This window comes from Eptesicus fuscus, chromosome 8 (genome assembly GCF_027574615.1).
Source record: "Eptesicus fuscus isolate TK198812 chromosome 8, DD_ASM_mEF_20220401, whole genome shotgun sequence".
Taxonomy (NCBI): Eukaryota; Metazoa; Chordata; class Mammalia; order Chiroptera; family Vespertilionidae; genus Eptesicus; species Eptesicus fuscus.
Window position 1 is genome coordinate 86,055,877 of NC_072480.1, and position 20,905 is coordinate 86,076,781.

The 20,905-nt window shown below is 37.5% G+C and overlaps 1 protein-coding gene and 1 long non-coding RNA gene across 2 annotated transcripts in view; both read right to left on the bottom strand.

Annotated features, from left to right (window-relative positions):
- The window catches only part of LOC129150000 (uncharacterized), a 37,677-nt gene extending 32,832 nt beyond the window's left edge, over positions 1-4,845 (bottom strand). The window contains exons 1-2 of the long non-coding RNA XR_008556777.1: positions 4,805-4,845; positions 1,052-1,161 (exon numbers count right to left, since the gene is read on the bottom strand). This is a non-coding gene — a long non-coding RNA (uncharacterized LOC129150000). The remainder of the gene's footprint in view (positions 1-1,051; positions 1,162-4,804) is intronic.
- Positions 1-20,905, bottom strand: part of NRG1 (neuregulin 1) — a 993,276-nt gene that overhangs the window by 579,632 nt on the left and 392,739 nt on the right. The window lies entirely within an intron of this gene.

A 20,905-nucleotide genomic window follows, 5' to 3' on the forward strand; every position in this document is an offset into this window, starting at 1 on the left:
TTATAATTTAAACAATCGCATGTGTAAGGTCACTTTTGAACAAATAGTTCAGTCTGCTGTGCAGTAAAAAACACAGAAACTATTCATAGCAGCTGTTTTATGAAAACATAAACTTTTTGCTTTGGGGGGCAGAAGAAAGATAAACACCTTGTGAAGGTGTTAGTTCCGAGGTAACAGAACCAAATGATAAGGTTGGAGACAAAACACTTGGGATTCTCAAGTAAGAGCCTCTGAAATTGGGGCAAAATATATAATTATTTCTCTAATGAACTGATATTGTATCCCTTTTGGCAAACTAATTACAAGTTGGAAAATAAACAAATCATTTTAATGTTCTTCACTAAGCTTCCTTTCAATAGACAGCATTTCTCTTTTGACATCCAAAAATATGTGTTGGGATGGTAGGATATTTTAAATGTTTTACACATTTTGTGAGATGAGATTTTTTTTTTAAATTTCATTTTTTATAAAAGTCTTTAATGTCTTTTTACCCCCAAACTATATATTCACTTTCAGTCTCTGGTTGTCTAATTCAGACATGAAACTTTAAGCAACATGTTTGTAGGCATAAAACCACTAGCTCATGGCCATGTTCTTTCAGAGACTCATTCACTCAGCTGTCGGCATAGTTTGGCCCAAACTCTCACTTTCCCTGGTATGTTCCCTTGTTCTGGCTTTTCCCCAGCTCTGGCTGGCTCTTGTTTCATTGCTCCCTTTCCATGTTATCACCTCTAAATGCTTGGCAACTTAATTTCAGGTCTCAGCAACTCTTCTCCCCTCTCCCTTTCAGCGCTTATTTTATATCATTCTTTATGAACTGTAGTGAATCACCTCCAGCCCCAGGACCTGACTTTGGCTCCTGCTCCAATACTGCCTTTGTTAGTCCCACATTGGTACTGAAAATTTACTCTGACCTTCGATATGGTGCAACAGTAAAAGTCTAACCCAGCCGGGCTTAACAGCAATGAGGGCATCTGTGACTACCTGTTAACTGAAAACTTATTTCAGTTCCTTGACTATGATTTGGATGAAAGCAAAGATGTATACTCACAATGTAAACACACAACTCTACCACTTTGTTTTACACCCTTTATATTCTGCTTCTACTTCTTCCATGTGTGCTACTGTTGACAAGTCATTTCCCAATGGCGTCAGAGGTTGCTGGTGGTGATAAAATGAAGGAGTTGGTTCAGAAGAAGTCTAAGGTTCCTTTCTTTCTGCAATGCAATGTTTCTGATGATAAAGTCCCTGATTTCAAAAATACTCTTGTACTAAGACTTCTTAAAGTTTAGTCCATGACTATGATTCAGTTTATTTTCAGCCATAGGTAATTTATCAATACTGGAAGCAAACATCAAAGTTAATAGTTACTAGGATTTCCATAATATTCTGTAATTTCCTGAACACTTACACATAGCTCTTCTCATATACTTCTCATCTTTGTAAAGCATGATTCTGTCACCATTCCACAAATGAGGAAACAGGTTCAAAAGGTTAAGTGATTTGACTTGCGCAGTCTCTTACAATCTTTTAAACTCTAGACATGAATCCACTGTTGACATATTCATGCTCTTGTCCATATATAAAATCTTTTTCATAGTTGTCATGAAGATATTGATGAATGTCACCACTTAAAACAAAATAAAGGAGTTCTCCTTCATAGCATACTTTACAAGACCAGGTCAAAAGATAAATAAGAAATAAAGCTAGATTACTTAGAATATATATGACAGAAAACACAGTATTTCCCAAAAGGTTTATCAAAAGGAAGCTCCTAAATCTTCCTGTTACAGATGTTCTCTATCCATCTCTCTCTCCTCTCCCTCTCTCCCTCTCTCCCTCTCTCCCTCCCCCCCGCTCTCTCTCTCCTATATTAGGCCTTACCAAAGGTAGTGGGCTCCTTCCATTTCTAGATATAGGCTGTCTATAATCATTCAGGTCTAATTGTTAGTTTTTTAATGTATAGATTTCTCTGCAATTCAGGTTTTGATACTCTTATACTTAGTCTCACCTCTATATCATTGCCTTTACTCATTGCACATAGTATCATTGCTGAAAGTAGGGTAATTCTCTGTGTTTATATTGCTATAGGGGTTTTTAGTGTGAATTCTAGGTGATACAAGAAGACTATTGCCCTGGGGGGAAATGATTGGCATTTATTTTACATATTTTTTTTCTATTGGAAAAAAATAAATACTTGAAATATTTTAATTGTCATTACTGGTAGTCTTAATATTATTGCTATGTCACAGAAGGGAACAAAAACTCATGTTTAATATGTAAAAGTTGCTTGATCAACTGCCCAGCAGGGAAATCTCTTTTAACACATTAATTCTTTCTGTCTATTAAGTGTGGATAACACTAAAAGGTCAGGAGGGCATTCTTCACAGGGATATATTCTTGTCATTGCCAAGAACCTCATGCAAAATATATAATTGCTTTCCAGCAATTGTACTATTGCTGTGGAGTATGAATAAACCAGGGGTGGGGTACACTGTATGTAACTTAAAGAAATTGATAGCCTTTCTTCTTTCTCCAACAGGCAAGCATATGAATATATGCAGACAGACATAGACACACAGACACACACACACACACACACACACACAACACACACACACACACACCTTCTTATACCCAGAAATATACAAACATTTTGACAGGGACCTAGCATCTGTTTTCATGACAATTTAGAGACCAAAATAGGCAGCATGTGGGAGGCAGTACAGCTGAGTAAAAAGAAAAACATCTGAAGTAGGTTTAAAGACTAGGCCTGGGTTCTAGTCTTACTGTGGCCACTCTCTGTCATTAAGTATGCCATTTCATCCTTTGAATCAATATTTTCTAATTTATAAAACTAGAAGATTAAAATTGATTATTTTCAAGCCTCCTTCCAGACATAAGGTTCTATGAATTCAAGGAAAGGCTTAGAAAATTATAGGATCAGGTAGTCCATTAATTATATCCGACTGCTTTTCACCAGTTATGAAAGTTTGTAATGTTTATTTTCCACCATGTTTAAAATTATAATTCACTTTTTCAGACCTGGTATAGAATTATATTTCATATTTATTTACCCATCAACAGACACTAATTGCACGTTCATTCATGCATTAAATGCAAGGCCATGTGGACACAAAAACAAGGCAGACTTTGACCTCGGCCTTCAGGAGCTTTCATTCTCACTGTAAAGATAGACCATAGACATGTAGTTGTAGTAAAAGGCACTGCGAAGTGCCACTGGTTTTCAGATGAGGTTATATTGAATTCTGCCTAGAAACAAAACTTCCTAGTGGAGTAGGTACATGAGTAGGCCATCTACAGACAATTAAGATATGACCTCCCAAAACAGGTTGGAATAGGTAATGGCCATAGTCAAGTCAAGGAGGTAACAAGCTATGAGGCAAGGACCAAAAACATCCCATTTTACTTAAGCTAAGTCTTAGTCAGCAAACTGTTATCATTAAAACTTTAGTAATATGCAATATGGGGATATCATGCTAAGTGAAATAAACCAGTCACAGAAAGACAAATACTGCATGATTCTACATATGCGATGTAGCTTAAATAGTCAGACTCCTAGAATCAGATAGTAGGATGATGGTTGTCAGAGGTTGGGGAAGGAGAAATAGGGAGTGCTATTCAACAGGTATTAGGTTTTAGTTATGTAAGACAAATACATTCTAGAGATCTGCTCTATAACATTGTGCCTATAGTTAGTAATACTGTATTCTACACTTAAAAATTTGTTAAGAGGGCCGAAACCGGTTTGGCTCAGTGGATAGAGCGTCGGTCTGCAGACTGAAAGGTCCCAGGTTCGATTCTGGTCAAGGGCATGTACATTGGTTGCGGGCACATCCCCGGTAGGGGGTGTGCAGAAGGCAGCTGGTCGATGTTTCTCTCTCATCGATCTTTCTAGCTCTCTATCCCTCTCCCTTCCTCTCTGTAAAAAATCAATAAAATATGTAAAAAAAAATTGTTAAGAGGGTGGTTCTTATGTTAAATTTCTTATTACAATAAAAAAAACTTTAGCCCTAACCGGTTTGGCTCAGTGGATAAAGCGTCGGCCTGCGGACTCAAGGGTCCCAGGTTCGATTCCAGTCAAGGGCATGTACCTTGGTTGCGGGCACATCCCCAGTAGGGAGTGTGCAGGAGACAACTGGTAGATGTTTCTCTCTCATCGATGTTTCTAACTCTCTATCCCTCTCCCTTCCTCTCTATAAAAAAATCAATAAAATATATTTTAAAAAAAACTTTAGGAAGAACATTATCACTCATTGGCTATCTTGATTTTTATATACTTAGTTTGACTAAGTGAATTTATAGCACTACTTTTAAAATAACAACACACTTTAAATTTTATATATTTGAATTGTGTATAGTAAAGTGTGTTATAACCAATTATTCCTCAATACAGTTTAAAAAATAATTTAGCAGCTCTTCCCCTTTACCTTAATGTCCCTAATCACTTTCCATATTTTGTTTTCTTCAATTTATGTTTGCTTAAGATACAGAAATTTTGGTCTTTAGAAACATAGAGTAAGAAAATAATTTGGGAAAAGTATACTGACAAGTTAACATCAGTCAGTATAATGTACAGATCTGGTCACATGATTTTATACTGATCTGACAGAAAGTGCCCTATACACAAACTGAGATGACCAATATTCATAACTGACATTCACATTAACAGAGTTTACTCAAGTTGCCAAATATTCTTCACTAAATTCAAAGAAACCTTACATAAACTTTTTAAGTATGAAACTAGAAAGACTTTCTAAATCTCAGAAACACCTTGTCTTACCCCTTTTGGCCAACTGGTCTGAATTATTCAGGTGATATGATCTGTGTGGGTCAAAAATAATGCATAATTTTAATTGAGCTAAGAAAATTCTTTCTTATTCTTTATCCTTTTTATAATGTGTACTCTAAAACATCATAGGCATGCCATATCACATTCTTTAATTGCTAAAACAAAGTATCTTTTAATGAAATGCCCATTTACAAGAAAATTCTAGTATATTTAGGATTAAGATAATGTTATAAGAACATTCTTTCTACTCCACCCATAATTTGCGACTCTCAGAAATGCCATTAAGTCTTTCTGTGAAGAATTCTTAACATCAACTACATTTATCACTACTTGAAAGTCTTCAACTGAGGAACATGGTATATGAAATGACGTCAGAACTACCAAAGAGGCAGCTCATAGCTATATCAGTGTCACACTGGTGTGGACATTGTGTGACTCTGTGATGCAAAGTGCTTCAGTCAACAGAACCTGAGCTGCTGCTTTCAGTCATCTGGTCTGGACCGCTAATCCCAGCCTATGACATTGCACCTCCCTTAAAATTTTATATCAACTTAAAGTTAAAAGATAGTTTTTTATTTGTTTTTGTTGTTGATACTAGTACAGATGTCCCCATCCCCCCTCCTTTGCCCTCTCCCACCAAGCCCCTATCCCCCCTTCCCTGTGACCATCACCACACTGTTGTCTGTGTCCATGGAAAATGCACACTTTCACTCCTCCCTTCATGCTCATGTGGATACCAGTTTAAATTGTAAGTTGTAGTTACAGGTATATTTAACTAGGGAGACACCAACCTTTGTAAAATAAAGGACTCTGGAGTAATGAGAGATGGATTCTTCAGTGAACACTTAGTCTGAAAGTTAATACCTTCACACTGAAATCAAAAAAGTCTAAAAAATACTTTCATAGAAACCACAGTTTAAAATAAATTAATTATAAGCACTTTTTGAAAGTATAAGGAGACATCATTTATGTTAGAGAAGAACTGTAGCTCCTGAATCTCTAGCATTTCCATCAAATTGTGCAAACAAATTTGGCAACACTATCACAACTAAAAAATACCTCTCCAGCGCAAGGTATAAGTTTTCTTTTCTATTAAGACAAACATCCCATAAGATACTGAGGATTCTGTATAATTAGCATAGAGTAAAACATAGAGTGGAAAGGATCCCATGGACTACTGGACATCAATTTTAAATGCCAGAAAATTGATGTCAAAAGAAAGGAGTTAGAGCAATGATTACAGAGATATTTCCTTCCTTTCTTTGAGCTAAGGTTTTACCAATAGGCTAGTGACTAAGGAAGTTAGGTCTAACTTCAGATTAGCCTTTTTATTATTCCTGTACATTTGCATAGTTCTCGTATTAATATATTTACACGTGAAAGACCATTAAAGAGTAAACTATATGTAGTCATTACCTAGCCTAGTTTTAACTCATCTCTATGAATTATTTCACTATTTTTCAATATAGTTCAGAATTAAAATTTTTTCTTCAAATAGAGAAACCATAAGTATTCTTGATTGAAGAGTAGTCAACTCCAGTCCTGACCTTGATTTTGCACTCAGAAGGCTCCTTTGCCCTTCAGTCTCGCCCCTCATTTTTGATCTCTTGTCAAAGGAGTTCTATAACTATATCACCAGCCACCCAGCCATATTCCAGCCAGCTGTCCCTTTAAAGACTGGGTTTTACAAACGCCAGCTTACCTAGTTCTTTCACTTTGGAATGACTAATAATAGAATGTTTTCTACAATGGTACAAATAAATTTACAAATTTGACTTTTGGTGGATCTTACCTATCAAAAATTCTCAAGGCAAAAATGTCTTGAAGTAGCAAGTGGCATCTCTTAAGAGTTATTTTGGAAACTCAATTATACCAGCATTTGTATGCAAAAATCATATTTTAAACAAACCATTGGAAGATATGCATACAGCCCTAGTTGTATATAGCTGGAACAAGATGTAATTTATCCATTAATATTCACAATTTAACCCAGCTATTTCAAACTGCAGACAACCAGCTATGCTTATTTATAGAATTTTCCTGGAAAGAATCAGCATTTCCTGGGAAACTAAATGACTGTGTTCTAATCATGTTCCTGAGACCTCATTTGGAAATCTCAGAAAAGTCTCCTAAAAAACTCTGTGAGATGATATTTCATAAGTGAACTCATAGTGAATGTCTATAAGAAGAGTGATAGGTCTAAAAATAATTTCATGTAAATAACAGGCAGTTACAGTGTAAATTCTGAGTGCTCATTCCATTTTTAGTTTCTAGATGATAATGGGAATAATGATACTAAATTAGGATAATATATCATATCGATTTTTATTTAGAATATCTATTTCTTCCTGGTACTATCTGTGTTAAAGGGTAATGGGAGAACTCCAGAGGAGGGATGCAAGGTAAGGTAAAATAATTTTGTCTCATTTCAACAGTACTATTCCTAAGTAAATTTCATGCCACTTTTTCTCTCTACCACTTTGAAAAATGGTGTCATTCATCTCACTGGGGAAAATTTCCTTCTCAAGTTGCTGAGATTTCTGTAAATACCATTATTACTACAGTCTACATGAGGAGGGTTAAATCTAAATAGCCAAATGAACTCTAAAATATGTGGCTTTTCTTCTTTTAAAATATGTGTACATGTTATCACATGGCATGAAATAAAACTTAATGTTTTTACACTGTCCCAGCTCTTGTTTTGTAACTGACCTGTACCTAACATAAAATGTGAACAAACCATATCCATTTCCCACTGAGCAGATGGCTCATCATCCAGTTGTCTTAAAGACAGAAAGATTAGTGAGCTGAGCATGGTGTTAGGAAGGAGACAAAACTGGAAACCTTAAAAGCAGCCTAAGGCCAAATCTTTCTACTCATTGTCCAAATCTCCCATTGAAAGATAAGGTTGGGATATGAGATAAGGTTTGCAACATTATCCCAGAGATAACCCAACATTCATTTCACCTGCTGTATTGATAAAGCACACACACATGCAATCTCCAATTCTTTAGCTCTTAAATTTGTAACAGAGGAAGAGTTGCGAGCCTAACTAACCCAGGATATTTGGCTTAAAGCCTTTTTTTTCTCCATCTCAGTAAAACAGTATTTTCAGTACTTCATTAAAAAGGGAGAACATTGCTTGGGGAATTTTATATTCCCAATCTTCAACCTATGATGTGGTATCATTAATTCAGCTTGTGTATATGTGTGTTTTTAAAAGTCCTCATAAATACAAGTAATACCAAGCTTGGCTTTTTAACACAGCTGATGCTCTGAGTATGGTTAGTGGTGTTAATTTAATGGCATAACATACTCTTGGCTATGCCCGTGTCTCCAGCTGGAAAACAGATTCATGTAATTCACATCACCTTTGTTGACAGGAAGGTCAGCAGTCTGAACAATTTTATTTATTTATTCACTTGCCCTTTATTTAGTTTTTGGTGGGGGCGGGATTGGGGATACTGTGCCATTAACATATATATTTACTTATAGAGACTACAAGCATGCAGTTTAAGTTTTAAAAGTTGAAATATATTTGCATGTGACAGTTAAACATATATTTTAGAATATACAATGTGACTATATATAGAACAACTGTGAAATATGGGAAATTCTTTTAAAAAGCAAGCTTATTTTATTCTACTTATACCATCTATACTTAAATCGGATCTTAAAGCAGATACTATAAGTAGGGACATGTGTGTGGTCAGGCAGTAGCAATGTTCTTGAAAGAGGATTGACAACAGGGAGAGAATACTTGACATGTGTCATTCTGTGACCCTCATGTCCTCCTACTTGAACCTCAAATCCTAAAGACATACTTTAGGGTGATGGTGTAGCTCCTTGTTGTTTCTTTCTTTCTTTTTTTTTTTTAGGGGGGGGGGGTGTTTTGTTTTCCATGACAAGACATAAGAATAAGAACAGCATGGTGAGAAACACCTCCTGTACATGGAGATAAGGGATGCCCTCAGGATCATCACCTCTCTGCTTAAGTTAACATGGTGAAACTGGATTTAGTAATTTTCACCAGGATTTTAATTGATGAGTTTCTCTTACTGGCATCCATATTCTCCCTTCAAGAGAGATTCCTTCCATCAGTAATACCAGGTCCTTTGTGAGATCCAAACCCACATGTTGCTGTGGTTCCAATCCAGGTTGACCAGAGGCTTTAAGATCTAATGGTGTCTCCACTCCTCAGGTAGAAATGGAGTACTACTAAGAATTTAAGAGCCTCTTGGGCAAAAGATCATAATTCACAGCTATGAACATCTGTATTCTTGTCTGAGTGGAATACCAAATCCCCAACAACTTCAACTTTCTTCTATTGGACTTTGGGATCCAAGGAAAATGGCCTGACCTTATCAGACCATAAGCTTAGCTTTCCCAAGCTTTCAGTAAATATATTTCTATTGGAAGAGAATGTGTAGAGTCTGTTTTTCCCAATATTATCCTATAACCTAACAATAGTATATGAGATACGTTATCCTGTTTTAGAACAAGCCTGTCTTCTAACAGTTTTAATTCAGTTTGCTTTTTCAATCTCTACCCTGCTGATTGGATTCAAGTGAACTGCCCTTCAATCTTTGTTTTGTGAACCAACTCTTGTCCTATTCACTCATGGAAGTTGGCATTAGTTAGCCCTGGAAGACAGTAAAATAAATGAGAAGGAGCTTCCCTCTTCTTCTACTTGGAGATTAAGTATTGTTAAAGGAGATGTGTAGGGGTGCCCAATTGATGAGGGGTGGACTTGAGATGTTTAATTTTATGTATCACCTTGGCTGGACTATGGTGCCTATGTATTTGATCAAACATTATTCTAGATGTCTCTGTGCAGGTATTTGCGGATGAAATTTACATTGGTGTACTTTGAGTAAGACCTGCATAATGGGGGTGGGCCTCATGCTGTCCCTTGAAGGCCTGCACAGAACAGAAGACTGACCTCCCCTGGGCAAGAGGGATTTCTGCCAGCGGAGAGACAGCCTTTGAACTCAAACAGCAACATCAGCTCTTCTCTGTTCCATCCTGCTGGCCCACCCTGCAGATTTTCAGCATGCCAGCCTCCATACTCACATGAGCCAATTCCTCAAAATAAATCTCTAACTATATACAGCACACACATACTATTGGTTCTGTTCCTCTAACACACTGCTCAATATCCCACCTTGGCATGCTATTCCTAACTGCTGAGTCTGGAAATACCATGCGGGTACCTTCCCACCACAGCTGGGTTTATGCAGATGGTTAATTTGCAAGTATGGGGGAGGGGAGAGAAGGAGCCTTTATTTTACAGATTAGTTTTTATTTATGTCATTAAAAATAAATCTAACGCAATGCACTGCATTTATATGTCTGTTACTATTACCATAAGTCTTTCTCCCTTGACTACCGCTATCTGAGCTTGCTAGTAAGTGCAGTCACAGTGCTCCTGGAAAAGGCATAGCCTGGTCTGTCACTTCAGCATTTCCTTAAGAGGAGGGTGAGGGATGCTCCCTTTCCTAAGTGTAGTATGTCCTTCAAATACCAAGACACCTTTGCCATTGATATAATCCTAAAATCAAATGTGAGACTAATAATCATGTTGAGAAAAGTTTTCCCCACCAAGAATGGACAAAAGGGGAGAGAAACATGTCTTTGAAAAGCTGGATAAACAATTAGAGTTATGCTCTATATCTGGCAGTTTCAAATAGTTATTATAGACATTGCTAAGTGTTATAGTTAAGTATTTTGGTGGTGTGTTTTTTTTTCCATATGTTTTCCCCCAGCCCTGAATCTCCTCCTCTTTACTATAAATATTTTATACTACTGTTTATATTTCACTAAAACAAATATTCTATTTTTTAGCTAAATGTATATTTGTATGTAGGTTTATATGCATACAATACATAACTTCTCATATGTTCAAAGGTATAGGATACACTGAACATTATTTTAGAAGTTACAAAAGATACATAATAATCCCATATGCAGCCTTTCCCTGCTATATCATTCAGATCACCTTGTCCCATGTGAGAAAAACCCCATTTCCATGAGGTTTTGCTGCCTTCAGTTTGCAATTGAAGGCAAAAATACTGTGTCTGCCAGTTAATCATCCCAGATGTAAGCACCAGCTGCACTCTCTGCTTTGTTTATGAGCACATTTTCCTTCAGGTAAACACTGTGATTCTGGCAGAAAATCGTGCCTGATGGATATGAATTCTGCTGTTATGTACTCACTATTTTTTAAAGAACATTTACATTTGTACAGCAGAGAATACTAAATTGGAGGAAAGGAAACTTGAATGCTTGATTTGGCCCTGCCACCCTTGGTCTAGGCAAGTTAATTGGTCTCAGTTTCCACATCTGTAAATTGGGGTGTTCCTATTCACTTAACAGGATTGCTGTGAAGAGTAAAAGGAATAATTTCTGTAAAATTTTGCAATACCTAGACATAGCTTTTGCTCAGTATTTATAATTTAACCCATGCTCTTCTGTAAAGAAAGGAAGTATAATGTCTGCTTTATTACACTATGAGAAAAAAATATGATAATAACCACAAATACTGTGAGGGACACCTTAAAAGGGAAATGCAGATATAAAGTATGATCAGTTGTGTGTGTGTGTGAGTGTATCTTTTCTTCCATATTCTGTGTTGAATGCATTAGTCTTTGTTCCAGCTGGACCGCTCCAATAAGCACCACTGGTACTTTCGCTTCCTCCCACGTGCCTGTCCCAGCTTTTAAGTCCAGTGTGAAAAATGTTAGTGAAAACCCTTCCGAACTGTTGACATATCGTCAAGTTATTGTTCTTGGTGAAAATTAATAAATAACTGCCAGTTAATATCTTAATTTAAGCCTGCTGACAGAATCCATACACACAGGAGAGGCTAGCCAGCTGGAGTAAACCCTAGGCTGAACAGAGGAGTCACTCATTCATTTTCTCAGGTTGGGGCAGTCAGAGTGCAATGCACAGAACTACACAGGAGGGAGGTTAGGTCTGTCAGGCGAGTGAGCTGTGAAGAACAATATAGGATTTTTTTATCCTCTTAGAAATTGAAAAAAAGTTAATAAACAAAGTTTGGCAAGGTAAAATAGTTTGGAAAGACATCCATTCAGAAAACCAAGGTTCCATTTCTTTTGGTCCAGTTACATTAAAGCAGGCAGACTTTATGGGTACCTAGCTAACCCCATAGCCCTGCATACGGAAATCAGATTTTCTGGGACTACTTATTCTTATTTGGTGATTGTTTTCAAGCATTTTGAGGGTGTGTGATTTCTTGTTCAGAAGTATGTAAAGGGATAAGAATAACACCACCAAATATGTATTATTATATGGCTAATTGGAATTGATATGGGAGGTGGGCTGAGCTGACTTCCTAGTGACTTGGAAGAGCTCATTACTGCTTCCTAGTGGCCTCTCTGATGGAGTGGAGAGAACTTAACCTCCAGGAGGAGGAAGCTGGTCACATATCCATGAGGCCTCGTGCAGCCTCACCACCTTCTCAGGCAGCTTCCCTTAATTCCAGATCAAACTGCTTAGCATTTTCACAGAGAAATCTGAGCATCTGTATTAGTCTCTTCAAAGTTTTAATATCAGAAGATTCAAACTCAATGTAAACTTACTGTGATTTCAGCTAATAGACTATTTTTCTTTTTTTATTACTGTTCCTGCAATTTTATTTATATTATCAGATCTTAAAGAATTTTCAAGAGCAATACCCAATCAATGTAAAAATTAAGAAATTATAAAAAGCGCAAAGAAGAAAGTAAAAATTACCTATGATTATATGATTCATTCAGATAACCTATATCAGTGGTCGGCAAACTCATTAGTCAACAGAGCCAAATATCAACAGTAGGACGATTGAAATTTCTTTTCAGAGCCGAAAACCGACTTCTGCACATGGGCCACGAAGTTTCAATCGCACTGTACATGTGCGCCCACATGTGGTGTTTTGTGGAAGAGCCACACTCAAGGGGCCAAAGAGCAGCATGTAGCTCGTGAGCGCAGTTTGCCAACCACTGACCTATATGTATTGCAGCTCCTATATGGCAGGGGCTATTAGCACCAGTGGTCTAATTCAGAAACACAAATAAGTGGCTATTAATATTTATGCTCACAGTGGTTAATGATTTTTAGGAGGGATTTTTTAATTTTAGTTACTAAGTACAACCATAATGTGATAATGAGAATGTTGAAAATGATTCAAAAGCCCTGGGTTCTTGGTTAAAGACCCTAATGGTTGACCTAAGATAAAGCACCTACATTTTTTTTTTATCCTTTACTTCTTTCTGTAGCTGATGGTCTATGAATTTTACTTCCAGTAATCAATATATGCAGTTCTTTTCATTGCCAATTATTCAAACAGTGCCTAGTGTTATGTTTTTGTAAATCAACATTTACTGCTACACCCTCGGCTGAACAGAGGGGGAGTCACTCATTCATTTTCTCAATTCATGTTCTGTCATAATTTCACATAAGATACAGGTGGACATACCAATCACTTGGCTATTCCCTAAAGTATTTATCTGTATAGTTTAACTAGAGGCCCGGTGCACGAAATTCGTGCATGGGGGGTGTGTGTCCCTCAGTCCAGCCTGTACCCTCTCCAATCTGGGACCCCTTGAGGGATGTCTGACTGCCCGTTTAGGCCCGATCCTCCAGTAGGATCGGGCCTAAACGGGCAGTCAGACATCCCTCACACAATCCAGGACTGCTGGCTCCCAACTGTTCACCTGCCTGCCTTCCTGACTGCCCCTAACCACTTCTGCCTGCCAGCCTGATCACCCACTAACCACTCCCCTGCCAGTCTGATTGATGCCTAACTGCTCCCCTGCCAGCCTGTTTGTCCCTAACTGCTCTCCCCTGCAGGCCTGGTCACCCCTAACTGCCCTCCCCTACAGGCCTGGTCACCCCTAACTGCCCTCCCCTGCAGGCCTGGTCCCCCCAACTGCTCTCCCCTGCAGGCCTGGGTTGCCCCCAACTGCCCTCCCCTGCTGGCCATCTTGTGGAGGCCATCTTGTGGCCACATGGGGGCAGCCATCTTTGACCACATGGGGGCAGCCATCTTGTGTGTTGGAGTAATGGTCAATTTGTATATTACTCTTTTTTTAGATAGGATTTTGTCCTAAGCCAATTAGAAACTAACAACTGAACAAAAACACTCAACTTGAACTACATAATAGAATAATATTCCTGAGATATCTCAGACTTTTTTTCATTTTAGTACTCAACAATAATAGTCTAATCATTTCAGTGTATTAAGCACATTTTTGTTTACTTGTACACATCAAAAGTACATACATAATTGGTCACACAGACAAAACAAAGCCAAAATTGGTACGGGAAAGGAAAGCCGGAGAGGAACTGTGTCATTTCTTTTTGTGGTATAAACTCTGCAGGGCCCCAAATGTTCCCTTGAAACCAGCATCCTTCATGAAGGAGCCAACAGGAGCAAAACACACCAATTTCAATAACATTAGGGACAAACATCACCTGATTCTGTAAAGTGGTATCTAAGTCATTTAGGCAGAAAAGAACAGAAGGGGAAGAAGACATGCCTATAAGAAAGCAGATGCTTGATTGCAGAGGGAAAAGAAGAGAGAAAGGAAAGAGGACACAACAGTAACTTTCTGGAGGATTATTCTCTCTAATAATAGTTGGACAACGTAGTGACCTTTTAAAAAATATTTTGTTTATTTGCCATTTATTGCTATAAATATTTAAGCAATGTTATAGATAGGATCACCAATGTACCTGTTTTCCTGACACAGGCCCAATTTATTCTCATTATTCTGGCATGATTTATAACTTCTTGCTTTGGGTGTAAGGCTCACATTTTTGGGGGCTTAATAAATTCAGATATGATGTTTAAGATTGTTGCTATGGAATATCTATACCAGACCCTTCATTTCATTCAAAGACTAACACAGGGAGCATACTCCAGGCCCGTCGCAGTTCTAGCAAATTATACATAGTAACTCCTTTGAGCTACTCACACAACAACCCAATGACAGAACTAAGGCAACATTCCTACAAGCACACAGCGAAAAACAGCATATTTGATATGTAAATTTAGATGTCTTAATTCAGAGGCCTTATTTTATCTTCCATATGTCTTTCAAATATTGTTCATATTGTTTGGAAGGAATAATCAATAATTTGTATATAAACAAGCAATAATTTGTTCATAAATTCCACCAAGTATTTTACAAATATGACTAAAATGAAAAGAATCTACCATATTCATTCTTCTCTCCACATTGCCATTTCCATCATGAATGCATAATTGAGACATTGACTGAAAATTAAATGCCCTGAATTACTTTTAATGTCCCAATAAACCAAACAGAGGAAAGGAACATGGCTCATCGACAAACTGGATACCATAATTCCACCTCCCCCTGGCCGACACCCAACCTCCAGCAACAAGATAAGGACTAGGAGGCCTTCAGGAACACAGTAACATGTACTGGACACAAAGGAGGATCCAAACTACTTTCATTGGGACACTTTACTAAGACCATATCCTTTGGTCAGCAATTCTTTTTTTTTTTTTTTTTTTAGGTATATTTTTATTGATTTCAGAGAGGAAGGGAGAGGGAGAGAAACCTCAATGATGAGAGAGAATTGTTGATCAGCTTCCTACTGCATGCCCCACCCTGGGGATTGAGTCAGCAACCTGGGCATGTGCCCTGACCGGGAATCAAACCATGACCTCCTGGTTCATAGGTTGATGCTCAACACTGAGCCATGCTGGCCAGGCTTATGGATTCTTTTTAAACATATAATTAAACATGAGACTCAGGCTCCTACAATTCTTATCATGCTTAATTATCTGACTTCCCTGAACACATCACTTCTTACAGCAATAAGAGGTGACAGCCGACTGCAGGAGAGAAGACAAATAAAACTCAAATGTCGAAGTAGAAGCATCTGTGCTTTGCAATGAGGAATGCACACCCACACGGATGTACTTGAGTAGCCATCACAGAAAGTATTAAGTTATACTCAGCATCCCCTGCCCATTATAATATCACGTGGAAGGGTTACAGAATGATTGTTTTATGAAATTTGGGTAGTTACAATTAAAAACCTTAGGTACCTTATTTAATTTTCTGGAGGACGTCTTTGTGAAGTGATTTTTATGCACTGTAGGAAACTTTCTGTTAATATCTGATACCTGCTAAGTCATCCATCCTGATTCTGGACAAAATATTATATTTACTCTAAATATGCCTACTAGTATCTAAAAGAAGCTAGCAAATAAAATAGGTAGGACATGAAAAAGAAAAACCTTCCTAATCTATGTTGCCTGCAGAGTGATAAAACTCCAAATGAAAAATTTAAATTATCTGAGAAGGCATTACTTATTTAAAAAAATAAACCAACCATGTATTTGAAACACCTGGATCGTTCAGTGAACTTCTGGCATTTATCCTTCTGTGAGAACTGCATAGATGCAGCCTAAATGGTTGTTAGTAAACGCTTAGAAATGCTGTCCTGGCAGGGTAGTGATAGCTTTCAGTCTCATATCTCCCTTCCATACAATGAGGGTGGTATTAGACATGTCATCTGCCTGTCAGACACTCGGTTAGGCTTTAGAAAGAGAGGTGCATAAATAAAGCAATTTTGTTATAATTTCACGATGAGAAAGTATGCCACCAAGAAGAGCAGGATGAAATTCTGCTTTTTAAGGATGAAGTCTGCTACCGAGAAATCTGCCAGGACTTTTCCAATTTTATTCCCACTTTCTATTTTCTACATATGAATTTAGTAATCCTTGGTATATTTTTGGCAAAGCCTAAGCTTTTCCCTCAGTAACAACTTCCCCTTAATAACCTGGAATAAAATTCTGTGCAGAAAAACCACAGGATCAAATGGAAAGGTTGCATTAGCTATCTTCTGCCTCAAGCTTCTTTCTGCTTAATGTTCTAACAAGATAGGGAGTGACGTGGAACACCCTCGGGGTAGGAAAACAAGATGCTGAAGAGATGCATGTGTCTCCTAATGGAATATCTACAGAGATAGAAACCAGAGACTTTCTTACCATTAGTTAATTTCCCTAAGCAGCAACTTCCTAAAAATAACCTCAGGATATCTCTTTGGCCAAATTCTTTCCCCAGACTTGATGTTAGACGCTATATTTAGGACAGTAGCAAAAAAAGGAAGATTGCATGCATTCATTCAAAATTTCCCTTCACACAGCAACAGATGTTAGTCATAGAAATAAGCAAGGACCAGAGACTTTAGCATCTCTTGAAACTATAGTAAATGAAGGGGCAGAGATATGTTGAAGCTGTAGCCATTGATGTCATCACTACAACTTCAACATATCTCTGCCCCTCCATCAGGGAAAGGGCTTGTTTTGCAGAAATTAACACACTGAATTAAAAAGAACAACATTATCTTGTTTGCCATTGAGTCAACAAGGCCTTAATAAAATTAATTTTGGACTAATTTTTGAATAAATCACCATTTTATTAGTTATATTATATGTCCTCATACTTAGATATGCAAAAGATGTAAATCCAAAGGAAAGTAAAACAATTGCGAATTAGGTAGTTAGGTCATTATTACAAAATTAAATTTATCTATGGGTTTAATGCCAATTCTTTGTAAAACAACTAAAAGAACATCAAGAAAGCTATTTTGTAATTCAGAGTGGAAAGATATACAATACAACACCGAAAACATTTGTTTTTGTTAATTAGAGCCACCAGGTGACAAAGAGTGCTTCTAGAGACATGGGGTTGGGGTGGGTAATTGATTTGGCATAACTCTAGATTACTGCCAGAAGAATGTCTAACTTTATCTCCTCCAAATAAATTAAAAATATATGTTTAAAAAAGAACAAAATGACTAAAGGACTCTTTGCTTTTCTATTTTTTCCTTTCAATCACAAGTTTTGTTTGTTGTTCGCTTTTATTTGTTTGCTGTTTTAGGAAGCTTTAGTGGTTCTCTGATGTTCTTCTATATTCTGGGATTTTATACTGAAAAGTGCTTACTCACAGTGAAATCTGAACCTCACCAGAGTTTATTTAATGGTAGAAGACATTCTATTTACTGCTTACCTAATTGGCAGGGTGAATTCTGGACTTAGGGCAGAGAAAAGAGATGTGAAAACCTAGACAAGAAAGGATTCTGCCTTTCTTCCCATTCTCTTTATTTTACTCTCAAAGAACTTTAGGTCAAGCGATGGATATTTTTATAAACTGTTCTTGTGCTGACAACAAGTTTATAAAAACATCAGTAGCTTGACCTAAAGTTCTTTGAGAGTAAAAATGGCTGCTAATTTATTAGGGACTCACATTAGGGAAATTATCTAATTGATTCAGCAAAATTACCTTGCATCAACATGATTTGTGAACAACAGAGCCGAGATTCAAGTCCAGGTTTACCTGACTCCAGAGTCCTTTGCTCCACCACTACATCATACATTCCCCCAAACCAAGGCCCATGCTCCTGCTCATGAATCCTTTGTCATTGCACCTATTTTTAAGAATGGTTAACATGAAAGAAAACCACAGTTTGAATGCCTCACTCTGCTCCTCACAGTTCCATCGCCATATTAGGAATGGTAACTAAAAAGGAAATATTCCCAAGTGTTTTAAACTTCCCAGTTAATGGCACAGAAGGAAGAAATGGCTAATCTAGAAAGTGGGTCTACACAACTGGCTGACACAGGAACACTTCACTGGTAGGGAGGCAGCCAGCACCATACTAAGTCACATAGATCTTCAGAAATACAGTGTTCAACAACAAAACTGAGGTGTTTATGTCTTATCATTCTACCAAGGCAGGTTTACAATGAATGATTAGTTCATCTGGAATTATTTACCATAAAAAAAGGTTTAATGAGTGCCTCCTATGAGCCAGGAAGTAGGAATTTAAAAACGAACAGAAAAGAATTTCATTATCACAGAAGTGAATGCATAAGCAAACACAAACACATCATAGCAAGTTCTAGGAAGAAGTCTGAGCAGACTGATGAGCTAGTTCAGTTAAGGCTACAAGTGGAAAATTAAGAAGGGGGTAGTTCTGCCAAGAGAGTAGAGAAGAGAGTCATAGGCAGAGAGAACAGCAGGTAAGAAGGCCTTGAGATGGCAGAGAGCTTGGTGTGTTCTTGGAACTGAAAACAAAGTGAGGCTGAAGGAAGGTGGGAGGAAGCAGGGATGGGGGTTAGTGAGGGGAAGTGGTATGAGATGAAATATTAGAGAATGAGAGAAGTCTGGTTATGATATCAAGTTCAGATTAGAATGGTAAGTGCTTTAAAAAATCCACTGAACACTTTTAAGCAAGGGGCCCTCATGACCTGACATGTATGGTAAAACTATCACTCATCACTCTGGCTGCTGTTTTGCAGAGAAAGTGTTGTAAGAAGGTAAGAGTGATGACAATGAGGCTAGTTAAAGGCTAGTGGCCTAGATTGTATCAACACTAAATGGCTAAAATTCTTACTTTATATAACAGCATATGGTATTTTCATTAATTTGGATGGAGAATGAGAGATTAATGAATTTGAGATATAATTTGAAGTAGAAATAATGGAATTTGCTTACAGGTTGGATACAAAGCAACAAACAAACAAACAGGGGAATCAAAATGTGAATGATGCTACTTGATTAATAATTATGCCCTTTATGAAGAAGGAAAAGCCAATAGAGTACTTTCAAATCTTTTTTTTAGTTCAAATTTTAATAGTTAAAATAATTATGGCTACTGATTGTTATTATATGCTTTATCAGACATTGAAAGATGTTATTTCATTTAACCCACTTGGCAGTCATGCAGAACAATGTTAAAATCGCCATTTTACATGTGAGAAAATTGACATTCAAAAGATTAAGTAAATTTTCCAACGTATCAGACTGGGAATTGGCAGAACCCAGATCTGTTTGGCTTGAAAATTGGATTCTAAATTTCCCAAAAGTGGACTTTGCATCTATCTGGCTCTCAAAATTCAAGCTCCATACCCAGATCAGTGTATACTATATAGTATATTCTAATACATATGTATTACCGTCCTAAATAAATTTACGTAATTTCCACTATGACTTGACACTTCTCAGAGAATCCCAAGTATACTCTGCTGTAGTTGGCATTAGTGGTCAATATCAATAGGGCTATCCTTTAAACTACTGTCCCAGTTGTGATCACACAGAGCTCTCTTTCACTGAGGAACTTCTAGTTACATTTCTATCTCTATATCCTTCCTGAAGAAAAATGTGTAATAGGCCCACTAAACTGGCAGGACCTGGGAAGAGCCATTAGAGTCTCAACTAGGACTCAGGTTCCTAAGACCACTGCAGGGAGATCTGGGAATGACATGTTCAGATGAAGGATCCCTGGGAGGTATGGGCACTGCCTTCACAAGTCCAAGGTCTCTGGTCCCTTGGTTTTGCTATGGGTCATCTCTAATCTCAGGGTCATAAGCACCCTTACTCCACAGCACTTTCTCACAAAGAGGACCCACTTCACTGTCAGAACTTAGGCTATCCTGGTAGCTCCATTAAAGTGTCCCTCTTTGCAAAGAAATTTCCTAGCCTCACATTCCAACTACCAAGTCTCAATTTCTGACATCTGGTTCATCAACCAGTGCTATAATGCTCTATTTAATGCACTACTTGTCAAGATGTAAGCTTTTTCTGAACCTCACCTCCAGTCAGATGATAAGGCATAAGTCTGAATCTCAAGAAGATTCTGTAATACTGGCTTCCCCAAAAATTTCATGCTCCATGAGATCCACTACATACCCATAAAAAATGTGCTTTATTCTAACTTGAATTTCATGCCTTTTCTTCCAGACAGTAACCAAATGTGTAATACATTCATTGCTCTGTCTTAATAAAAGTGATTACGTGTCAAATTCAAATAGGCCCACTTCAAACTCTGGGAGATCTGAAGTAAACATAATTTTAGTATATAAGTCTGATGCCCGTGGGCAGACAAGTCCCGAGGGACCCTTTCACCCCTTCTTTAAGGAGGTAATACCTGGCCATTCTTGTGCCACTTCTGCTTTACTTTCTACTTACAAAGTTAGATAAATTTTCTGATATTATTCCTCATAAATGTCATCTTCCTTATAGTTCAAGTTCTGCCATTCCTCCAAGG